The 21,839-nt window shown below is 41.5% G+C and overlaps 1 pseudogene; it reads right to left on the bottom strand.

Annotated features, from left to right (window-relative positions):
- LOC122739447 overlaps positions 1–20,147 on the bottom strand; it is a 27,747-nt pseudogene extending 7,600 nt beyond the window's left edge.
- Between the last annotated feature and the right edge of the window lie 1,692 nt (positions 20,148–21,839).

Here is a 21,839-nt window from a genome sequence, read left to right as displayed (position 1 = left end):
CCCAACCATATTCATGGTTGTTGACGCCGATGATGGAGGGTACATGGTGGAACTTTCCAGAAGCCAAGAGATCTTCAGGATGTTTGGGGAAGAAATGCCCATCAACCACTGCAGGGATTACCTTGAAAGACTAAAGAAAAAAGCAGCAGAAAAAAAAAATATTAGTGTCCTGCCACAATGTTCATCCCACACATCCCTTCCCCAGTTCATAACTTCTTTACCACAATTCTACATTATTGCAATAGTTTCTTTTTTTGCAAGATATTGAAGGTTAAGTGACTTGCCCAGGGTCACACAGCTGGTAAGTGTCAAGTATCTGAGGCCAGATTTGAACTCAGGTCCTCCTGAATCTAGGGCTGGTGTTTTATCCACTGTGCCACCTAGCTGCCCCTTACAATAGCTTCTTAACTTACCTCCCTACCTCTAATCTTCCTCTCAACCCCATCTCTCCTGTCCTTCACATGATTATACATATCTCTGAAACAAAATTTGATCATAGTACTCCCACAACCCTGACCACAGAACCATAAGCTCATAGAACTATAAGATATTAAAGTGGGGAATTATATTAGAACAGAATATTAGGGGGGGACAGCTAGGTGGTGCAGTGAATAAAGCACCAGCTCTGGATTCGGGAGGACCTGAGTTCAAATCCAGCCTCAGACACTTGACACTTTACTAGCTTTGTAACTCTGTTCAAGTGACTTAACCCCAATTGCCTCACCAAAAAAAAAAAAGTAAACTGTTAAAGCTGGAAGGACCCTTAGAGATCATTAAATCTAAGTTCCACATTTTAAAAAGGAGGAGGGGGCAGCTAGGTGGTGCAGTGGATAAAACACTGGCCCTGGATTCAGGAGGACCTGAGTTCAAATCCAGCCTCTAGCTGTGTGACCCTGGGCAAGTCACTTAACCCTTATTGCCCTGCCCCCAAAAAAAATTTAGGAAAAAAAAAAGGAGAAAATCGAGCCCCAGAAAGCTAGTGACATTCTCAAGATCCTCATCCCATTACCCACCAAAGGAGGGAGTAAAGACAGAGTGCCAGGAATGAGCATCCAGTCACTGCCCTAGGCTGATAAGGCAGCTCTCACTGATTCTGTAATCCTTCTGTCTCAGCTTACATACCTTGCCAATGTCCAGGATCTCCTTCCCAGTTTTTTTTCTTAAGCACTCGACTAAGGAAGATGAACTGCAATCCCCACATGCAGACAGGTTGGCAATCCACTGCAAAGAGGAAACCAGAAAGAATTAGTATTCTCATAACTCAATCCTTAGCCTATACCCCAACAGAGGAATCCTATCATACTCATCGCTTAACGTACAGTTATGGCAAAAAGGAGACCAGGCTGGAATGAGTCTGGCTGCCTAATGGGCCAAGTCCTCCAATTAAGAGCCTACTATGAACAGGGCTCAGTACCAGGCAGTGGAGGTGGGCATAGGCAGGGGCAGGTTACAAAGACATAATCCCTGCTCCTAAGGAGTTTACTCAGGGAGAAGAGACCTAAATATCTATGAAGGACACACAATGGAGTCTGGGGTGTGTTGAAAGAGCCCTTACTTTGGCTTCAAAGATCCCTCAGTTCTGGTCCCAGCTCAGTCACCAACTCATTGTGTGACCTTGGATAAGGCAGAGAATGACAGAACTATAGAGGGCACCTGGACCTGGGCACCCTCAAAGAACTCCTCCTGCTGTTCTGGGGATGTTGGGAAATAGAATTTGGAACTAGAAGGCACATTAAAAACTCATTTTTACAGAGGCCCCAAGAAGGAAAACGACTCATCTAAAATCACAGACATGGGGCAGCTAGGTGGCACAGTGGATAAAGCACCGGCCCTAGACTCAGGAGTTCCTGAGTTCAAATCCGGCCTCAGACACTTGACACTTACTAGCTGTGTGACCTTGGGCAAGTCACTTAACCCCAATTGCCCTGCAAAAAAAAAAAAAAACAAAAAAATAATAATAATAATAATAAAATAAAATCACAGACATAGTAAGAAGCAGAACAAGGAACTGAATCTGGGGCATCTAATTCCACTATACAATCACTCCCTCCCTCTCTGTGCCTCAGTTTCCTCCTCTATAAAATGAGGGAGGTGGATTCAGTGGCATTCCAGTGTGTGTGTCTTCTTAGAACCCAGGAGAGCCAGAAGGTCAATGGGACTGGGCCATGGGGGTGAGAGGCCAATAAACAATTGCAAAGACCAAAGACCAAGGAACTTACACATGAAATTGGTTTTGGACTGGAAGAAATCAGGCCCGAGAGGATGGCCACACTGCTCTCCATGATCACCCTGTGGAACAAGCCTTTGGACATGGGGGACAGAACCTGAGGAAGCAAACCACATTGGGTGGGGGCACAGGGGGAAGCGGTTATGGGGAAGCCCAGATATTCCTGACTTAGCAGAGAAACAGGAGACTGTGAGTTGGAAAGCCAGGACTCTTCTTTCCCCTGCCACACCCCTAAGATAACCATGTAGGACAGTCCCGAACAGCAGCCTCTCTCTGAGACCCTTGTCTAATGGACCTTTGGCACAGAACCTCACAACTACCATTTACATTTGGCACAGCCAGGCCTAAATCCTAGATTAAACAGAAATGGGGCCTAGGTAGCGCTGGATGTCACCCAGGCCTCTCTGGGTGGCTGGAGGCCAAGCTGTGATAAAGATACCTGTATCTGTTCACTGTATCTCAGGATCCATGTACTTTGTCCTAACTATTTATTTCCCTGAGCTTTTGTGAGCATAAAATGAAATAAAAAGTCTAAAGTGCTTTGTAAGCTATAATATGCTGTGTCATGATGATAGGCTCACAGCTAGAAGGATCCTTAGAAGTCATGAGTTCATGCTTCCCATTCATTCTAGAGATTAGAGAATTTTTAAAAAATCCATTAAAGTTCAAATCTGGCTTCAAACACTTGACACTAACTGTGTGACCCTGGGCAAGTCACTTAACCCTGATTGCCTCACACCATTATATATCTCTATCACTATCTCTATCTCTACTCTCTCTATATATGATTGGGAAATATGTAACAAAATAAATAAAAATATAATAAAACATGGATAGCATTATATTTAAAAACTAAGTCAATCTACAGCCTACCAAGATCCTTATGTATGCCTTAGTGGCCCCCATTTCAATTTCAGTTTGACACCACATGTGTAGTAGATAGAATGCTGGATTAGGAGTGAGGAGGGGATTGAATTTTGCCTCCAAAACTTTCTACCAGAGACCCTGGGAAAGTTGAGTAGTCCCTCTTGGTCATGATGCTTTCATCTGTAAGATAGTGATATCTCATGCTGTTATGAAGATCAAATGAGATCCCATGTGTGAAGGACTTTGCAAAACGTCAGGTGCTATCGATACAAATACTAACTATCATGATCTCAGTGGCACAAAGGCTTCTACTGGGTCCAAGCTACCTGGGAAGGCTTTGATTAGAGGCCTACTAGTGAATGTTATATCTACAATCTAAGAGCCAGCCCCACTGAGTTGGCGGCAGAGTGATGACTTTTTCCAGCTACAGAAAGACTCTGGTTAGTGTTAGTAAGAAAGGCATCTATAGTAATGAAACTAGGGATCCCTAAGGCATCAAATCATGGTTATTATTATCATTATACCTCTTTCGTTCCTTTTCTTTTACCTTTTTCCCCTTTGTTGTTGGTAAACTTTTAAAAATACGTCTTCAAAAAAAATGCATTTTCTATCTCAGATGAAGTTAGAGGAAGAAGGGTTTGGGTCCACTCTTAGGCCAAAATTATCATTTGGGCTTGGGGCAGAGGAGTTTAACAGGATTTCCAAATGGCAGGCAAGAGCAAGTACCAGCCATAGAGAAAGAAGTCATCATACCCAGTGGTTCTGAGCTGGGGAGGACAAGAAAAAAGGTAACAAAAAGTCAGGTTCAAACTTGAGCTTGGCTACCAAAAGCCTCTTTCCGGACTAGGATCATTTCTTTATCACCTACGTGTGAGGAAACACCAGTTCCCCCGGCAGACTCGCCAAAGATGGTCACACAGCCAGGATCTCCTCCAAAGTGGGCGATGTTCCTCTGGACCCACCTCAGGGCACCTGATCCAGGTAACCCCAGTTGCCAGGGGCATCTGCGTCCCCAGTGCTGGAAGACATATTAGACAAGGATTGAGAATTCTGAAGAAGAGCGCCAGGGTCATAGGATCACAATCCAGCTCACTCATTTTGCAACTAAGGAATCTGAGGTTCAAAGAGTGACTTGACAGAAGTCGCGTACATCATAAGAAGCACAACCATAGTTGGAACTCAGATTCGCGGCTACAAATCCAGTGCTTTTTCTACTATGGTAGGCTTAGCTTGTTGGTGAGGATGAAGCTAGGATCTCATCAGGACAAATGATTCCCATTTTACTTGGGGCAAACCTCACCTAAAGAATCCAAAGATGCCCAGCCTGTACTGGATGATGACCACTACCACATTCTGGAAGGCAGACAATATTGAGCCATCATATATGGAGGCGGAACCCAAGATGAGACCACCACCATGAATCCACACCATCACCTGCAAGAATCAGACATGGTTTTCCTTACAGGAACAAATCCCACCAAGCAGGGCTCTGCAGCTGCCTTGCTCAACAGAAAAATATTCTATCGGGTTACCTTGTGTCTCATGATAAAGTAGCACTAAATGTGAGTAAAGTAACTTCTTTATGAAGACATTGTATATGAAGAATAGACAGGATATGAATCTGAGCTACTCCTTCAGACAAGAGACCATTTGGCCTGACTCAGAGGCAGTTCAGATTCTCCTTGGAATCTTCCTGGCACAAATTAGCTCCCTGAGGTCCTGCTGCTGCCAAAGATACACACAGAGCAAAACGGCCTCTTTTAAAGGATCCTTGTTCCCCCACCCCCACCCCCAACCCCTCCCTGGAACAGGAAAAGGAGGCATCTCTCCCTGGATAGATTCTAAGGGAAACAGACCCAGCCAGACAATAGAGCATGCACCATAGGCCCTAACTTCTTAAACTGTGGGTCACGACCAAATATGGGGTCACCTAACTAAATATGGGGGGTGGTGAAAAATTTGGCAACAGTAAAAGGTTATGTACACCTATTTTATATACCTATATATCCAGGGTTGTGTAAAAATTTCTCTGGCAAAAAGGGGTCACAAGTGGAAAAAGTTTAAGAAGCCCTGCCAAATAGTAAGTGAGTAGGGTTCACAGGATTTTTCTACACAAGAATAACTGTTCTCAAAGCCAAGTTAAGCCACCAGAACAGATTACCAGCAGAAGCTATGCCTTCCACTGGTTCTTATAGCCTACTCACTTTACAAGGAGAAAAAGAAAACCCATTTCAGTGACCAAGCCTGTGCTTGCTCTGTTCCAGTGTGTTTTCCAGCTCCTTTTACTATCCGTCCTTCCATAAGGAATATAATTTTCCCACTGAATACATGGTGGTGTCACCAGCAGTTAACCACTCACACATATACACTGGATTGGGGGGCAGAGAGGTTGGGTTGGGGTATGTCAGTCTTATATCACTGATACCAAACACTTGCAGGGTTCTATGTGCTCAGGATACCCTAACTTCATCATAGAAGTTCACAGTGAGTTTCAGACAAGGATAAGATGTGAGGGAAACCCATGATTAGGAAGCCAGAACAAGATAGGGGGGAAATGTCAAATTGATTGTTGGTTTGTTGAGATTCAGAGGTTTCATGGGGGAGCTCACATATGAGCAATTTTGTTCATTATCATTTGTATTAAGAGAGAAAGCCGAGTGTAAATTGGGGAGGAATTGGCCTTGGAATTGGAAAGAACTGGGTTTAAATCAGACATTGATATAATGGTGACTGACACATTAGGCTGATGCAACTTCTTCACATGGAGAAACTGTGGAGCCTGCTTCTGAAAGATTTGTCATGGGGCAGCTAGGTGGTACAGTGGATAAAGCACTGACCCTGGATTCAGGAGGACCTGAGTTCAAATCCGACCTTAGACACTTGACACTTACTAGCTGTGTGACCCTGGGCAAGTCACTTAACCCTCATTGCCCCACAAAAAAAAAAAAAAAAGAGTTGTCATGCTTGAGAAAAGAAGTACACTGGAAAGACCACAAAGCATGCAGAGATAATCTGTACCTGGTTTCAGCTGGCTAACTATGTGGTCAGCTCCCTAACCTCTCCAGGTGGGGAAACCAAGCAAGTGGAAACAGTCTACAAAAGCACCAGCCAGCGGCCATCATTACTACCATTCTGTGATCATACATCAATTACTTAGTATCTCAGTACACCAGAAAATCTTCAAGACTCTAAGCTACAGAAGAGGTGTCTGTCCTCATCAGTAGGAGTTTCCATTTAGTGAAACTCCTTGCAGCAATGAAATGATAGGTCTAGACAGTGTCAAGAAGTGTTCTAAAGGCCACATTTGATCAACATTTTTCTCTAGCAATAATGAACTTTAGCAAAACTTGATACCATTTCGGATCACAGAACTAACTCCCTGAAGTCAGAAGGAGGCCAATTTCATCCTGATAAAAGCAAGCACTTGCTAACAATGTGAGCTGCTGCCCACTAGTGGAGTGGATTGCCTTGAGAAGCAGTGAGCTCCCTGACCTGGAGGACTGCAGGGAAGGCTAGATGACTTGTCAGAGATGTTTACAGGATGACTGCCCCCTATGGGTGGGACAAGGAGACCTCTGAGGTCCCATCCAGTTCTAATGCCCTAGGATTCTCATCCCACACTGTGGAAGTTACAGAGATCTGGCTTACTGGCAATCTGGCCCCCTCCTTTGTGTGGGCAGGAGTGTAGATATTGAGATACAAACAGTCTTCAGAAGGGCTGGTAAGAGGGATAGGCATTTTCATGAGATTCAACAGTTTTTCTAGGACAGTGACATCCTGCAAACACCTGGAAAAATAGAAGAAAGAGGACCTAAAAAGAATCACAGAAGGGACCCTCTCCATTTGGGAGTATGACAATGTCAGATTCCAACTGTAATCTAGATCCATTTTTTTTTATTTTTTTTTTTTAGTGAGGTAATGGGGGTTAAGTGACTTGCCCAGGGTCACACAGCTAGTAAGTGTTAAGTGTCTGAGGCTGGATTTGAACTCAGGTACTCCTGACTCCAGGGCCGGTGCTCTATCCACTGCACCACCTAGTCGCCCCAATCTAGATCCATTTTTACTCTTACCCCACCTTCTACCCTTACTTTGGACCAAGAATGAAAATAATAACAATAACAACAATGATGATCTCCAATCTACATGGAACAAAACATTTTCAAAATAGAGAAAATTAGCAAAGAAGAACAAAATCAGATTGGAACAACAGAATAATGGATTCACCATCCCTGTTGGCCTGTCTATTCCAGAGTCATACCAAGGATGGTTTCAGTACTAATTTGATACAGAAGCCTGCAGAAGAGGTCAAATCCTAATAAGTTTAGTGGGGGCAGCTAGGTGGTGCAGTGGATAAAGCACCAGCCCTAGATTCTGGAGGACCTGAATTCAAATCTGGCCTCAGACACTTGATACTTACTAACTGTGTGACCCTGAGCAAGTCACTTAACTCTCATTGCCCCGCAAAAATAAAAATAAAAATTTAAATAAATTAAAAAAGAGAAGTTACTTTATGTACCTTGGAAAAGTCCATAAAATATATATATTTTTTTTTAAAGTGAGGCAATTGGGGTTAAGTGACTTGCCCAAGGTCACACAGCTAGTAAGTGTTAAGCGTCTGAGGCTGGATTTGAACTCAGGTACTCCTGACTCCAGGGCCAGTGCTCTATCCACTGTGCCACCTAGCTGCCCCAAGTCCATAAAATATTAAATCTAAAATATAATATTTGGATAGCAACTTTTCCCCGGACTCTTTCTATCTGAGCTCCATAGAAAAAGATGAGAGCTTTGGTACAGTGGGTAAGAGTGTAACACCTGGAGTCAGGAAGACCTGACTTTGATCGAAGCTTAGACACTAACTAGCTTTATGACTCTGTGTAAGTCACTTAACCTGCCTCAGCCTCAGTCTCTTTATCTAAAAAATGCAGCCCTCACAGGGCTGTTGTGAGGATCAAATGAGATAATATATGTAAAGTGCTTTATAAACCTTAAGGCACTATGTTGATACTAGCCATTATTATTAAGAAGAAGCCCTGGATTCAGGAGCACCTGAGTTCAAATCCGGCCTCAGACACTTGATACTTACTAGCTGTGTGACCCTGGGCAAGTCATTTAACCCTCATTTGCCCCAAGGGAAAAAATATTGCCTCATAATGGTGTGCTAAATGCTTTGCTTTGAGGCAGCTATGTGGTACAGTGGATAGAGAACTGATCCTGGATTCAAGAAGACAGAACCAGTTCTTGTAGCTCCCAGCAAAGACTCTTTCTGCTACACTTTCTGGCCCCTCTTGTTACTCTGTCTCTGTTTTCCTAGAACAATGATTCTCCAAGTTTTGGGTGTTGGGACCCCTTTATATTATCAATAATTATTCACTTACTAGCTGTGTGATCCTGAGCAAGTTACTTAACTCTCATTGCCCCACCAAAAAAAAAAAATTATACCTAGTGATATTTACCATACTGGAAATTAAACATCTTAGTATTATTGTGAAAATAGTTTTGACCTTATGGACTATCTGAAAGGGTGCCCAGAATATACTTGGAGAACTGTCAGAACCTGTTACTAAGTTAATGGTGCAGAATAAGGTTTAACATGTACTTTTGTCACCCATGTGCTGTACAAAGAATCCCTTTCTTCCTCCTAAAATAGTCCTCTAGGACAAAGTGCAAATAAGTAAGTAGGCAGTGCAGTGGGTAGAGTACTGGACATGGAGTCAGTAAGACCTGAGTTCAAATTCAGCCTCAGACACTCACCACCTGTGTGACCCTAAGCAAGTCATTTAACCTCTGTATGCCTCCATTTCTTTATGTATAAATTGGAAATAATAACATCTACCTCCCAGGGCTTGGGAGAAGATCAACTGAGATAATATTTGTAAAGCTCCTTGCAAACCTTAAAGCATTACATAACTGCTAGATGTTGTTATCAGTGAAATCAGAGTACCTAGTTCTGAACCTTGGCTCTGACACTTAGTACCTGTGTGATTTCAGAACTATCACCTGACCTCAATGGGCCTCAGTTTATTCCTGAAGGTGTTAAGCTAAATGATCTCTAAGGTTCCAACTTACTCTATGATACTATGAGTTTCTGAGAATTGTCAGTATAGACAATGATAGGAGGACAGAGCAGTACAATGGAAAGTCCAAATGTATTAATACATGGAAAGTCCTTCGCAACCCTTGAAACACTATATAAATGTTAGTGGTTTATTTGGGTGTGTTTTTTTTTAATATAACAGATGTAATGTTGGAAGCCTGGGTTTAAGCCAACCTTGAATAAGTTACTTCATCTCTCTTGGCCTCAGGTTCCTTGGCTGTGAAAAGAAAGGTCTGGCATTCAGGATATATTAAAGCTTAAACTTCACTAAAACCTTTGGGATATTCTGTATATCCTTGGAAGTTACTAGGGGCATTTCATTTGGTAGTAGCAAGAACATGGAAAACCATCAATCACAGAATAGCCAGACTGATTGTGATATATGAATGGAAAAGAATATTACTTCACTGTAAGAAATGATGAGAGACAATTTTGGGGAATCCTGGGTGGTATGAGTTGATGCAAGGGGAAGTCATAAGAACCAGGATGTTAAGGGCTAAAATTCTAGCTAAACTGTCTAAAATATCTAATGAGTGGTCGCCAATAAATTATAAGCTTTAGCAAGAGTTAGACTTTTAAGCATTTATTAAGGAGAATAAGAATTTGGTAAAGAGAGAGAGAAAGGCCCAGATTCCTATCTATTAAAGGGAGAGCACATTTCTAGCTCCCTTCTCCGCCAGCGTCCTCAGGAAAGAGCCCCAGAGTCAGCGCCAGTCTCTTCCTTCCTCCTCCCACTAGTCCGCGTCACTTCCTCCCAAAGAAAAGACTCCTGGTCTTGCCCTCAAAGACCTTCGCTTCATGGGCAGAACTCTTCTACAGTAAGTATCCAGCAGGTGCCGTCATTCCAATCGTTACAGTCCCCCCTGTTGTTCCTCAAGAAACAAAATGTTTCCTTGATGGAACAGTAAAAACAATATAATAACTATTGCTAACTAATAATATGTGAACAACAATATAGAAAAGGAAGAGAGGAAAGTTTTGTCCAGAGGGGCGATTTTTTTTTTGTCCTCATGAACCGACGCTTTGACATTAGTCTTGCAAAGGGAGGGCCTCTGCAGAGAATACATGTTACAGATGGTGTATATTATAACAGAAAGAGAAAAAAAAACAACAAAAACAACAAATCAAAACTGTTCATTTAAAGTCTCTGAAAGTCTTTTCTCAGATGTCCTCTAGGTGTAGTCGTGGAATGGAAGTCTTTTCAGGGGTTGATGTGTGGATGCTGGTAATTAGCCAGGAAATTTCCTACAAAATTGAGCTTAACACAACTTTAAAATAGCTTTGTCAATAATCAAATCAAACAATGAAAGTTTTCAAAAACATGTCTAAGGGAATTCAGAATCTTAGTTGTTACACATGAAACATATAATAAAACAAAAATTGAACCATTCTTTAAAATTATAATATTACTATAGTCCCCCCCTTATGGAGGGTAATTGAGAAGACAATTGCTGCGATATTAATTATTAAAAATAATTTTTTTTATCTTTGTTTCATCACTTTTTGCATCATCTGCCTAATTATCCTCATGCCATTATGAGAAATTAAAAAATCTAATATAATTGGTAACAGATGTCAAGGCCAAATTCAACACTGTATTTATCATGACACCTGAGATAATTATGGGGGTTACCATAAAAGAACAGAGAAATGATGGGATATGAGCATTCCCACACAACTGAGTCAGACTTAATCAGATGCATGGGATTGAGATGTCCATGGCATCAGGCATATAGGAGGGAGCATAGAAGCCAGGTGTAGAAGTGAGATGGGTGGGATCAATACTTCCAGCCATCTGTACAATATTGTGGGGAAAAATAAAATAAAATATTAAACCAAGAGAATCCAACCTCAACATTTGTCAAAAGCCGTTCCCTTGGCCATACCTTGACTTCATGCATGTCTCCCCTCATGTGACAGTTCAGTGTCTGCTCTTGCATGTATTCCTCTTGTGATTGGATGGCATCTTGGCCAACTGGCATCTGATAACTCAGAATAAAGGCAATTAGTGTCTTAAATGATAAGTTCCCATAATCCAAGTCTCATATGGATTTAAAAATTGAGGATAATAAATGATTGCAAAAAATGTGAATACATCTTGACTCAGAATATAATATATAATTATGCAACAATTTCAAATAATACCTTTTTTTTACTTAGTATACAATTACTTTTGTGAAAAATCTGAACATATTTAAATATAAGTAAAAGCACAACAGAATCTCAAAGAAAACTTTTTTTTTTGAAAAAAAAGAAAACTTTTACAAATGTTCCCCTCTTTTTTTTTTTTGAATATGCTTATCAAAAATAATACTTCTAGAATCAATTTATACTTGCCATGGCAACCAATTTGCCAGGGAAATGCTTTAAAGAGTTTGATCAAATAATCAGTTGAGAAAAAATAACAAAAACAAACAACTCAGAATATGGGAGCACAATACTCCTAGAATTAACATTGTATCATGAAATCAAAACCATGTTTCAAAATTAGATAGATGAATGAATAGAAGAAGATACACGTGGAACAATAAAAGACAATGAAATTCAAACTAGGGAAATCTAAATGAATATGAACTTAATATCAATAAGAGTATTATAAAATATAAACTGGACCACATGACTATAAAAAGCTTTTACAAATATTCTCTTTGTTTTAGAAACTAAGTATAAAACACAATCTCAAATGCATGAAAATCTCTACGAAAATAAACCCATACCATTAATTTCAAAATGTATATATAATAGCATAGAAATCCTATGTAACCTCTGAACTGATACTATTACTCTGAGTGAATTCAGAACACTTTTGATTCCGATATCTAAAATCCCCAATACTCATATCAATACCTTGCTGCTTACTTCTACATTTCTGTAAAATATATACCCTTCCATGGCAAAAGAAGCAGAGTCTTGAACTATGTTGATTGTCATTCTTATTCAGCTTAAGTTTTTCTTCTTTAACCCCTCTATATTGTCTGTCGGGCTTTTCACCATACAAATGCTTTATAAGATTACTAATTAAAGACAAAAGCAGGTTAGCAAAATTATGAACAAAACGAGTATATCTGGAATTTAAAGGGCTTTCTAAGGTTGTCTCAGAAGCACAGCCAGGCTGGGGAAGGGCTGAGCCTGAAGCTGCAAATGTAGTTAGAGAAAGTTGAGCATGCGCATCAGTTCTCTGGACTTCCCAGGCAGGGGAAGCAATGGGCTTGGCCATGGGAGGAGTAGAGGGTGGGGTCTGGAGAGGAGGGGAGGGACCAGAGCAATTTGAATCAGACTTGATTTTGAACTCAGGCCTGGATTCCTCTTCCCCCACTTTGCCTCCAGGTGCTAGGGGATTAAAAGCTTCTAGAGGGTGGGTCATTGCCTCCAGGCATGCAAAATTAGAGCAACAATTAGTGTTAGAACTGGGAAAAGCTGCAGGAATCTCTTCAGGCTTCTCTGAAAAAGCATGATTGGGAGAGGGAGAGATATTTCCTTGTGTGAGTAAGTTGCTGGCTCTTTTAACAAAAAGAAAAAGAAAAATAGAAAATCCACAAAAACAAAGCATTAACATGATCTTATCTCCCATTTGTCTGGTTAAACAGACTAAAATCAAAAATAGGGTAATTAGGGAGTTTAAAAGGTCCATTCGAAAAAATTTAAAGGGAAAACACAGCCAGTGCGCCAGTACTTAGCAGTTTAAAGGGAGAGGGAGGGGAAATTTCTTACCCAACCAGCAGATCAGAAGACTGAGGGTTAGCTTTCCTCTTCGTGGTCAGCCATCTGTTAAGGGCTAAAATTCTAGCTAAACTGTCTAAAATATCTAATGAGTGGTCGCCAATAAATTATAAGCTTTAGCAAGAGTTAGACTTTTAAGCATTTATTAAGGAGAATAAGAATTTGGTAAAGAGAGAGAGAAAGGCCCAGATTCCTATCTATTAAAGGGAGAGCACATTTCTAGCTCCCTTCTCCGCCAGCGTCCTCAGGAAAGAGCCCCAGAGTCAGCGCCAGTCTCTTCCTTCCTCCTCCCACTAGTCCGCGTCACTTCCTCCCAAAGAAAAGACTCCTGGTCTTGCCCTCAAAGACCTTCGCTTCATGGGCAGAACTCTTCTACAGTAAGTATCCAGCAGGTGCCGTCATTCCAATCGTTACAAGGAGAACAATGTGGGTAATAATAATGCAGACTGAAACCACCCAGGGAGGTAGCTGAACTCAGATTCACTACTGTAAATAACACTAGTTCCAAAGAACAGACGATGAAACCTGCCTCCCCTCAATAGGAAGTGGGGGACTAGGGGTACTGAATGTTGTGTATGCTGTCATACGTGGGTCCTATAGTCTGAGGGATGACCTTTGTTACAAAGGAAGGTCCCATGGCAAGTAAAGGGTGGGAATGGGTGTGTATGAGGAACTAAGTCATATAAAGAAGGAGGAAAAGGAGGAAAAGAAGGAGGAAGAGAAGGAGGAGGAGGGGAAGGAGAAGAAGAAGGCATCCTTAAATTTTTTTTAACCTACAAGAAGTTTAAGCTAGATGATTTCTATGACCTCTTGCTACTCTTATAATTTATGAGCCAATGAATCTGAGCTATTTAATTTACTAGTTTTGTGACTTCAGATGAGATGTTTAATCTCTCTTGACTTTAGTTTTCCTATCTATAGAAATATGGGTACTAACTTCTTCTCAGCACTGTTCTGAACTCCATAGCCTAGAGAGGAAGGGTCATTTATTCCTTCAAGAAACAGTTATCAAGCATCCACAGAAAACTATGCTCTAGGCACTGGGTGAGATCTAAAGTTTGAATAAGACACGATGGTGCCCCATGCTCATCTGGTAAGAGAACGATTGAGCAAACTACTTACATGGGTGGTTGAGAAGTTGCGTCTCTCACATCACTCCATGGTTCTGGTGGCTGTGGAGCCGAAAACCTCAGGGCCTCAGTGGGGGGGGTCTGGCAAAGGGGATTCCCAGAAAAACATTAACACCTTTGTCAAGCCTCTTGATGCTGATGTGAGTCCCACGGATCTGTCAGATTCAGTGGTCCTGATGAGGTCATCTGCATCATGCCCTGTGAACAAGGGGGAGATAAATCCTCAGGGACAGACATAGGGCTGAATCAATGAAGAAATGAATATACGCTTCATCTTACAAAAGCTCCCCTTTTACAAGTACCCTGTAGAAATGCATATAATAGCAACAGTGTACAAACCACCAACTTTGAAAAACTTAACTTGGAACAATGTCATGACCAGCCACGAATCCAGATGAGTCATGATGAAGCATATTACTTAATTACTGACACAGAGGTGATGACTAAGGGTACAGTAGGAGACATATTTTTGGACATGGCCAAGTTATGAATTTGTTCTGCTTGACTTTTTTCCAGTGGGGGGCGGGGAGACAGGAAAGGAAGGAGAAAAAAATGAAATTAAATGCTTCCAAAAGGGATCTGTAGAGAATAAAAAGTCCTGACCACCTTCCCTCAGGCAGAGATACTGAAGGCAGATCCCCTGAGCTCCCTTACCCCATGGCCTGAGCCCTTCCAAAGTCTTTGAAGGGGAAGGACTTCAGACGGCATTCTTCCAATCCGTGTCTGAGTAGGAATCCCCTCTACAACATCCTTGGGATGTGGTCCTCACTTCCCTTGAAGATCTCCAGTGATGAGGAGTGAACTCTCCAGAGAAGGGTCATGGCATTTTTCAGCAGCTCTCGTACTGCTGCGGGAACTGTCCACCTTTGGGATCCCAAATCAAAGTCAAGCTACTATTCCCCCCAGAAATTCCACCCCTAACCTAGCTTAAGAAGGCACAGAACCAGGGTCAGTGCCAGAGTCCAGCAAAAGTATCCAGTCAAACCAACATCTAATTGGTGCTTGCTTGAGGCAAGACCCTCCGCTCTGAGCTGGGGACAAAAAGGGAAAAAATTATGTAGGCCCTGCTCTGGGAATTTGCATTTTAACAAGGGAGAAAGATGTATGCCCTTACCTCCCCTCCTCACTGGCCCCCCCCTCCAAAAAAACCCTAAGGATATAAGGGAGAATCAAGGTAATTGCAGAGAAAAGGTCCAGGAAAAGTACTAGAAAAATCTGATGAGGTTTTCTTCTTTGCAGAGGTGGGGGAGGGCTAATTATGGGGTACAGAGCTTGATATATACCATCAGACATAGCTGATATATTTGTTAGTTTTATTAAATTGATTTTTCCTGTGGGTTTTTTTTTTAAACTGGGCAATGAGGGTTAAGTGACTTACCCAGGGTCACACAACCAGTAAGTGTCAAGTAGATTTGAACTCAGGTCCTCCTGAATCCAGGGCCAGTGTTTTATCCACTGCACCGCCTAGCTTCCCCCCTTTCTTTTTAATATTTTGTTATAAGGAATGGTTCTAGAGAGAGGAAGAATATATTTAGTAATGTTGTTTCTGCTGTTTATCCTTCGTTCTCAAAGAGGACCATAACATCAAAAGGTAATATCATGACTTGCAGTGAATTGGATTTAAGTGAGGGAGGACTGTGCAAGGTTACCAGCCTCACTCCCTCCTCCAAAGCCATCTGGGTTCAGTGGCAAGATATACATCAGGACAGCTGGAGATGGCCCCGGATGTTTGAGGCAATTAAGGTTAAGTGACTTGCACAGGTTAACACAGCTAGTTAATGTCAAATGTCTAAGGTCAGATTTGAACTCATGTCCTCCTGACGCCAGGGCCAGTGCTTTGTCCTCTGTGCCACCTAGCTGTCCAGTTTAGGAACGAAGGTCGTATTTTTTAAAATCTATCAACAAAAGCTGTGGGGGGAAAAAAATCTCAAGATGACTAGGAAAACTTCTGAAAGAAGTGGCACCTAAACTGGATATTTAAATTAGAGAATCAACCAGAGAGAGAGAGATTGGGAGAAGCCTGTCCTAGGCATGGCAAAATAGCACTTTAGCCACTCTGTATAGGATGGATTGGAAAGGGAAGAGGCATGAGCAAAGGAAGAAAGAAGGGGACAGGCCAAGCAGATGGTGGAGGAGGAGGGTGGAAAGTAGTTCTATTGGGCTGGTGTATATAAAGGGTATTAGTAGAAGCTAAGGTTGGTTAGACAGAGTACTGGATTGGGGATCAGAGGATGAGCTCTCCCACATAGAGCCTATGGAAATTTTTGCAACTCCTTTCCTCTCATTAGACCTATTTCACTCTTCTCTAAAGTGAAGTGACTGACCTTAATAAATTTAAAGGTCTCTTAAAGTCCTAAATCCCTTGATCCAGAAGCAGCAGGATGTTCCATAGTCCATAGACACACCATCTCTCCAACATATTAGATCAGAGGTCCCTAACCTTTCTCTGTGTTATAGAGCTCTGTGGCTGAAGCTGAGGGGCCTTTTCTCAGAATCATGTTTTTAAACACATAAAATCAGATGCATAAGCTTACAAAGAAAAACAACTCTAATGAAATTGTTATTAAAATATATATATTTTGGTTTGGGGTTTTTTTTTTGTTTTGTTATTGTTTTTGTTGTTTTGTGGGGCAATGAGGGTTAAGTGACTTGCCCAGGGTCATACAGCTGGTGTCAAGTGTCTGAGGCCGGATTTGAACTCAGGTCCTTCTGAATCCAGGGCCCCCAAAATATATATATATTTTTTACAAAGGTCCCAGACCCCAGGTTAAGGAGCTGGGAGAAGGACCTTATAGAATAGACAAATAATGGCTAACAGCTCAACCCAACACCTTTGAAAGCCTGTCAGTCTTCTCTATCTAATAGAATTGTATAAACAAATGTAAAAGACATGGGATGTACTAAAACATAGGTCACTCATGTACTCTGAGTTTCCTTCTCAATGAGAACAGAACTTTTTTGAGGTTGAAAATCAAGAAGCAAGTCATGAAGACACAGTGAAAAGACTTCAGAGATCTTTCCTAACAAAAAAATCCAGGCTCAAATCTCCCATTTAATCATTGTGTGACCTTGGTCAAGTCATTTACTTTCCCTAAGCCTCAGTTTATTCAACTGTAAAATGAGAGGGTTAGACTAAGGGCTCTTCCACCTCTAAATCTGTGATTCCACGATCCATATTTCCTCATACACAGGTCCTATTTCTATTGTTTCCAAAGACTCCTTACCTTAAATATGACTCTTATTTGTCCCACCATCTCTTCTAACTGACATCGTTGATTCCCCTCCTTTCCTCAGTCATACTCTTTAAAAAGGTCATCTACACATTTGGTGTCCTCCTCTCACTAAACTCTCTGAAATCTGGCCATCCAGCCTCATCATTCAACCAAAGCTGCCTTCTTCTAAGTTAATAATGATGTCTTCATAGCCAAAGGAAATGGCCTCTTCTCAATGCTCATCCCACTGCAGCATTTGGCCCTGTGGACCAACCTCTGCCCCTGGATACTTCCCTCTCTGGGTTTTCATGAAATTGCTTTTTCTTAAGTCTCCTCCTTATCTGGGTCTCCTCAGTTTCCTTCACCCACTTATCATCCATGTCTTATTTGGGTATATAACAAGGCTCTGTCCTGGGCCCTTCATTCTCATATCACAAACTTCCCTTAAGACATTTTGAAGTGGATGTTCTGAAGGTATCTCAAATCAAACATTTCCAAAGCAGAACTCATTATCTTTCTCTCCAAATTCACCCCTCTTCCAAACTTTCCTATTACTATGGAGGACACTGCAAATTCACAAGCTCAACGCTTTCCTCACTTTTTTCCTCCTCACTTTGACTCAGGGATAGCTAGGTGGTGGAATAGATAGAGCACTGGCCCTGAGGTTGGGAGGAGTTAAAATCTCACCTCAGACACTTACTAGCTGTGTGACCTTGGGCAAGTCATTTAACCCCAATTGCCTTAAACATCCAGTACCATCTTGCATCATCATGATGCAAATCTTGCCACTGGATCCAGATGGCTCTGGAAGAGAAAGTGAGGTTGGTGACTATCATGGGGGGAAAGTGGGGGTTCTTAGGTATTCCTCAATAAAGAATTACACTCTCCCACACAGTCCAGTTAGAATTAAATGGTTTTTTATTTGGCACTAGGGTAGGTTACCTAGAGGGAAGTCAAAGACTTCACCCCTCAGGGAGGAGAGCTTAGAAACATTCTCCTCCCAGAACAGAAGGAAGGCAAAAGCTTTTATAGAGGATAGATGGGGTGTCTAACTGAGAGAGGAAAGTTCCTTTTGGGGGTGGTATGAGGAAAGCTTAGATGATTTTCATATTCCTGAGAGTCAAGAGGGATATTTTTTGAAATGATGGTCCTGACCTTTGGGGTTATCTCTGTCTCCTATCCCTTCAGGTAGTAGCCATGCCTCATTGACTTTCCTGCTATAGAATTTTATCTCCCCTTACTTCTTTTTGTTTGCTTATTTGTTTTGGGGTTGGGTTTTTTGCAGGACAAAGAGGGTTAAGTGACTTGCCCAGGGTCACACAACTAGTGTCAAGTGTCTGAGGCTGGATTTGAACTCAGGTCCTCCTGAATCCAAGGCCAGAGCTTTATCCACTGCACCACCTAGCTGCCCCTTCTCCCCTTACTTCTTAGGTATATCTGTCCTGATATCTAGTTGGTCAATCTAAACTTTAATAGTCCCTTGATTCCTAGATATGTCTGTCCTCTTATCTGGTCATCCTTGGTTTTGCTTCTCACAGGAGAAACTTCTTCTGATTTATCCTAAGCCCTATGTCAGTGACCTTGCACAGCCCTCCCTCACTTAAATCCAATTCATTGCAAGTCATGACATCACCCCGTCCTCTTCGAGAATGAAGAACAAACAACAATACTTTAACTCATCCCACAAATCCACGCAGTTGACAAATATTGTCATTTCTTCCTCTACAACATCCCCTTCTCTCCCTTCACGCAACTATCTCCCTAGTTCACACTCTTGGCATCTCATAGATGGCCTATAGCAACAGCCTCATGCTCATCTACATGCCAATATATCCTCCACACAGTCAACAAAGAGATATTCCTGGGGGCAGCTAGGTAGTACAGTAGATAAAGCACCAGCCCTGGATTCAGTAGGACCTGAGTTCAAATCTGGTCTCAAACCCTTGACACTTACTGGTTATGCTGAGGCAAGTCACTCAACCCTCATTGCCATGCAGAGAGAGAGAGAGAGACAGAGAGAGAGAGAGACAGAGAAATTCCTAAAACTCAGAGATGACCACATCACCCCCACACTCCCACACACTTGGCAAACATCAGTGGTTCCTATTAACCATCTGGGGCCAAATATATTTAAATAAACATAATATATTTAAATAAATATCATGTATTTAAATAAATATAACATTTAAAGCTCTTCAAAACCTGGTCCCCTCCTTCCCTTCAATGCCCTCACACATTATCCCCTTCACATCCTTAGCTATCTAACCATGTCAGTGAGCTTGCTATACAGCCCAAGTAATACTGTGTCTCCTTTCTCATCTCTGACTCTCAAAATCCCTGGTTCCCTTGAAGACTTCGTTCAAATGTTCCATTCTACAGGGAGCCTTCCTTGATCTCCCCATCTACCAGTGCCCTCCTTCCCTAAACCACCACATACTCGGTTTTTACATATGCATATACTTACATATGTCCATTCTCCATCATGAACTCCTTGAAAGCAGGAACTGTTTTGCCTTTGTCTTTCTATTCCCCACTGCCTAGCACAATGCTTGGCACTTAAATTATTGTTGTTAGATTAGATGATTGTTTCCCAGAGTGAATCTCATTGATAGAGGAATTTTGCGTGTAACATGCATAGAAGGCATCAGTTTCTTAATAGCAAACCCAGGTTTGTCCCCTGGAAGTAAAAGCTAACTATAACCTCTCACTACCAGCCCTTCCAACCAGTCAGTTGAGGACAACAAGAGAAAAAATACAAGTTTCATATTCTCCCACCTTCCCCCAGAAATCATTCCCCACTATGGGTCAGCCTGGCAAAGCTTCTCACCTTGGGCTGGAATCAAGAGGTCCAGGACCCCCAAAGTCAAGACCTTGGACAGCAGGGAAGTCTTCCACATCTTTCTTCTCTGCACAGCCTTCCAGTTATATCTGATCATAGACCAGGTCTGGCTTTGATCTGAGATCAACTGTATCAAAGGGCACCTAGAAGCTAAGGGCTTCTGAAGTGATTTCCATATTAAAATTTGCTCTACATTCACTTGAAATGAAAATTTAGATTGAATCCTTTAAAAGCAGATAGGCAATTTCACCCACCAGCAGAGGTATGCTGGTAAATATTTAACAACTGGTTCTCTAAGAACTCTCTGTTCCTGACTCCTCCTCAAAAGATGCAGCATACAACAGCTTGTTCAAGATTTTAGGTAAACTTATTATCCTACTGAGTTGTTATGTGTATGCCTACCTCAACTTTTCCAAAGTGGCTTTTTCAGGGGCAGCTAGGTGGTGCAGTGGATAGAGCACCAGCCCTAGAGTCAGGAGTACATGAGTTCAAATCTGGCCTCAGACACTTAACACATACTAGCTGTGTAACCCTGGGCAAGTCACTTAACCCCAATTGCCTCACTAAAACAAAACAAAACAAAACAAAAAACAAAGTGGCTTTTTCTAGTTATGAAGATATGCTACAAAAAATCATCAGAGAAGCAAAATCAGAACCCCAAAAATGTTTAATTTAGTTGACTGAGGCATCTTAACAATAAAATATTTCACACCTTGAAATCTCACTTTGTCAACAAGATATGTTAGCAAAACACAGACGAATTTTTACCAATGAAAGGTCACACTTTTCAATAGAAGTTGCCCCTATTTTCAGTCAAGCTCTCATAAACACTATATTAAATCTCTTGCAGGACTTAACCAGAGATGATTACTTTTGAAGGATTATGGCAGCTCAGAAAAGCCTTTGAATGCTGAAAAACTCTTTTTTTAATGTTATGTATTTTATTTTTAATTTCCGGAATAAAACAAGCATTTCCATAACATACTATAATAAAAAGATCACATATAAAATTGCAAATCTAGTATGTACAACTTGCTATTCCTCTTAAATATATAATAAAGTATAAAGGCAAACCTCTCTTGATGGAATTTGGAGCACTCTCCCCAAAGGGGAAGACCAGAGAACACAAAGGCCAGTTCTTGAGATAGAAATCCTCTTCTTCCCAAAAGGGAAGGAAAACCAGAGAAAGACAATACCTGTAAGATTAAAGAAAGGTTTTTATTAAGCAGGGAAGAAAATAAAATTTTAACATGCTCAATGGATACTATCCAACCTATGCTGAATAGGACACCACGTAGTAGATTGTGTGGGTTTATATACATTTTTTGGTTTTTGGGGGGGTTTTTTTGCAGGGCAATGGGGGTTAAGTGACTTGCCCAGGGTCACACAGCTAGTAAGTGTCAAGTGTCTGAGGCCAGATTTGAACTCAGGTACTCCTGAATCCAGGGCTGGTGCTTTATCCACTGTACCACCTAGCTGCCCCCGGTTTATATACATTTTAAACAAAGGCAATTAAGGAATTTTGGAGGGAAAGGTGGGCTTAGTCAGTGGGTTCCATTCTGAAGGGGAGGAGGGAATGAAAAATTCCAGGAGTCAAGGAGGTGGCCTTTGATACACAAATCAGAAAGCATCCTTGGTGATAAGCAGTTCACCATTCAAGGCTTGATTAGGGAAATGTTTTGATAAGGAGATCTCTCAAAAAGACAGGATAATTCTGAGAATCCCATAACCAGAATTGGGGGAGAGCTTG

This window comes from Dromiciops gliroides, chromosome 2 (assembly GCF_019393635.1).
Source record: "Dromiciops gliroides isolate mDroGli1 chromosome 2, mDroGli1.pri, whole genome shotgun sequence".
NCBI classification, from domain to species: domain Eukaryota; kingdom Metazoa; phylum Chordata; class Mammalia; order Microbiotheria; family Microbiotheriidae; genus Dromiciops; species Dromiciops gliroides.
Note: the sequence above shows the minus strand (reverse complement) of the source record. Positions and strands in the feature narration are given on the sequence as shown.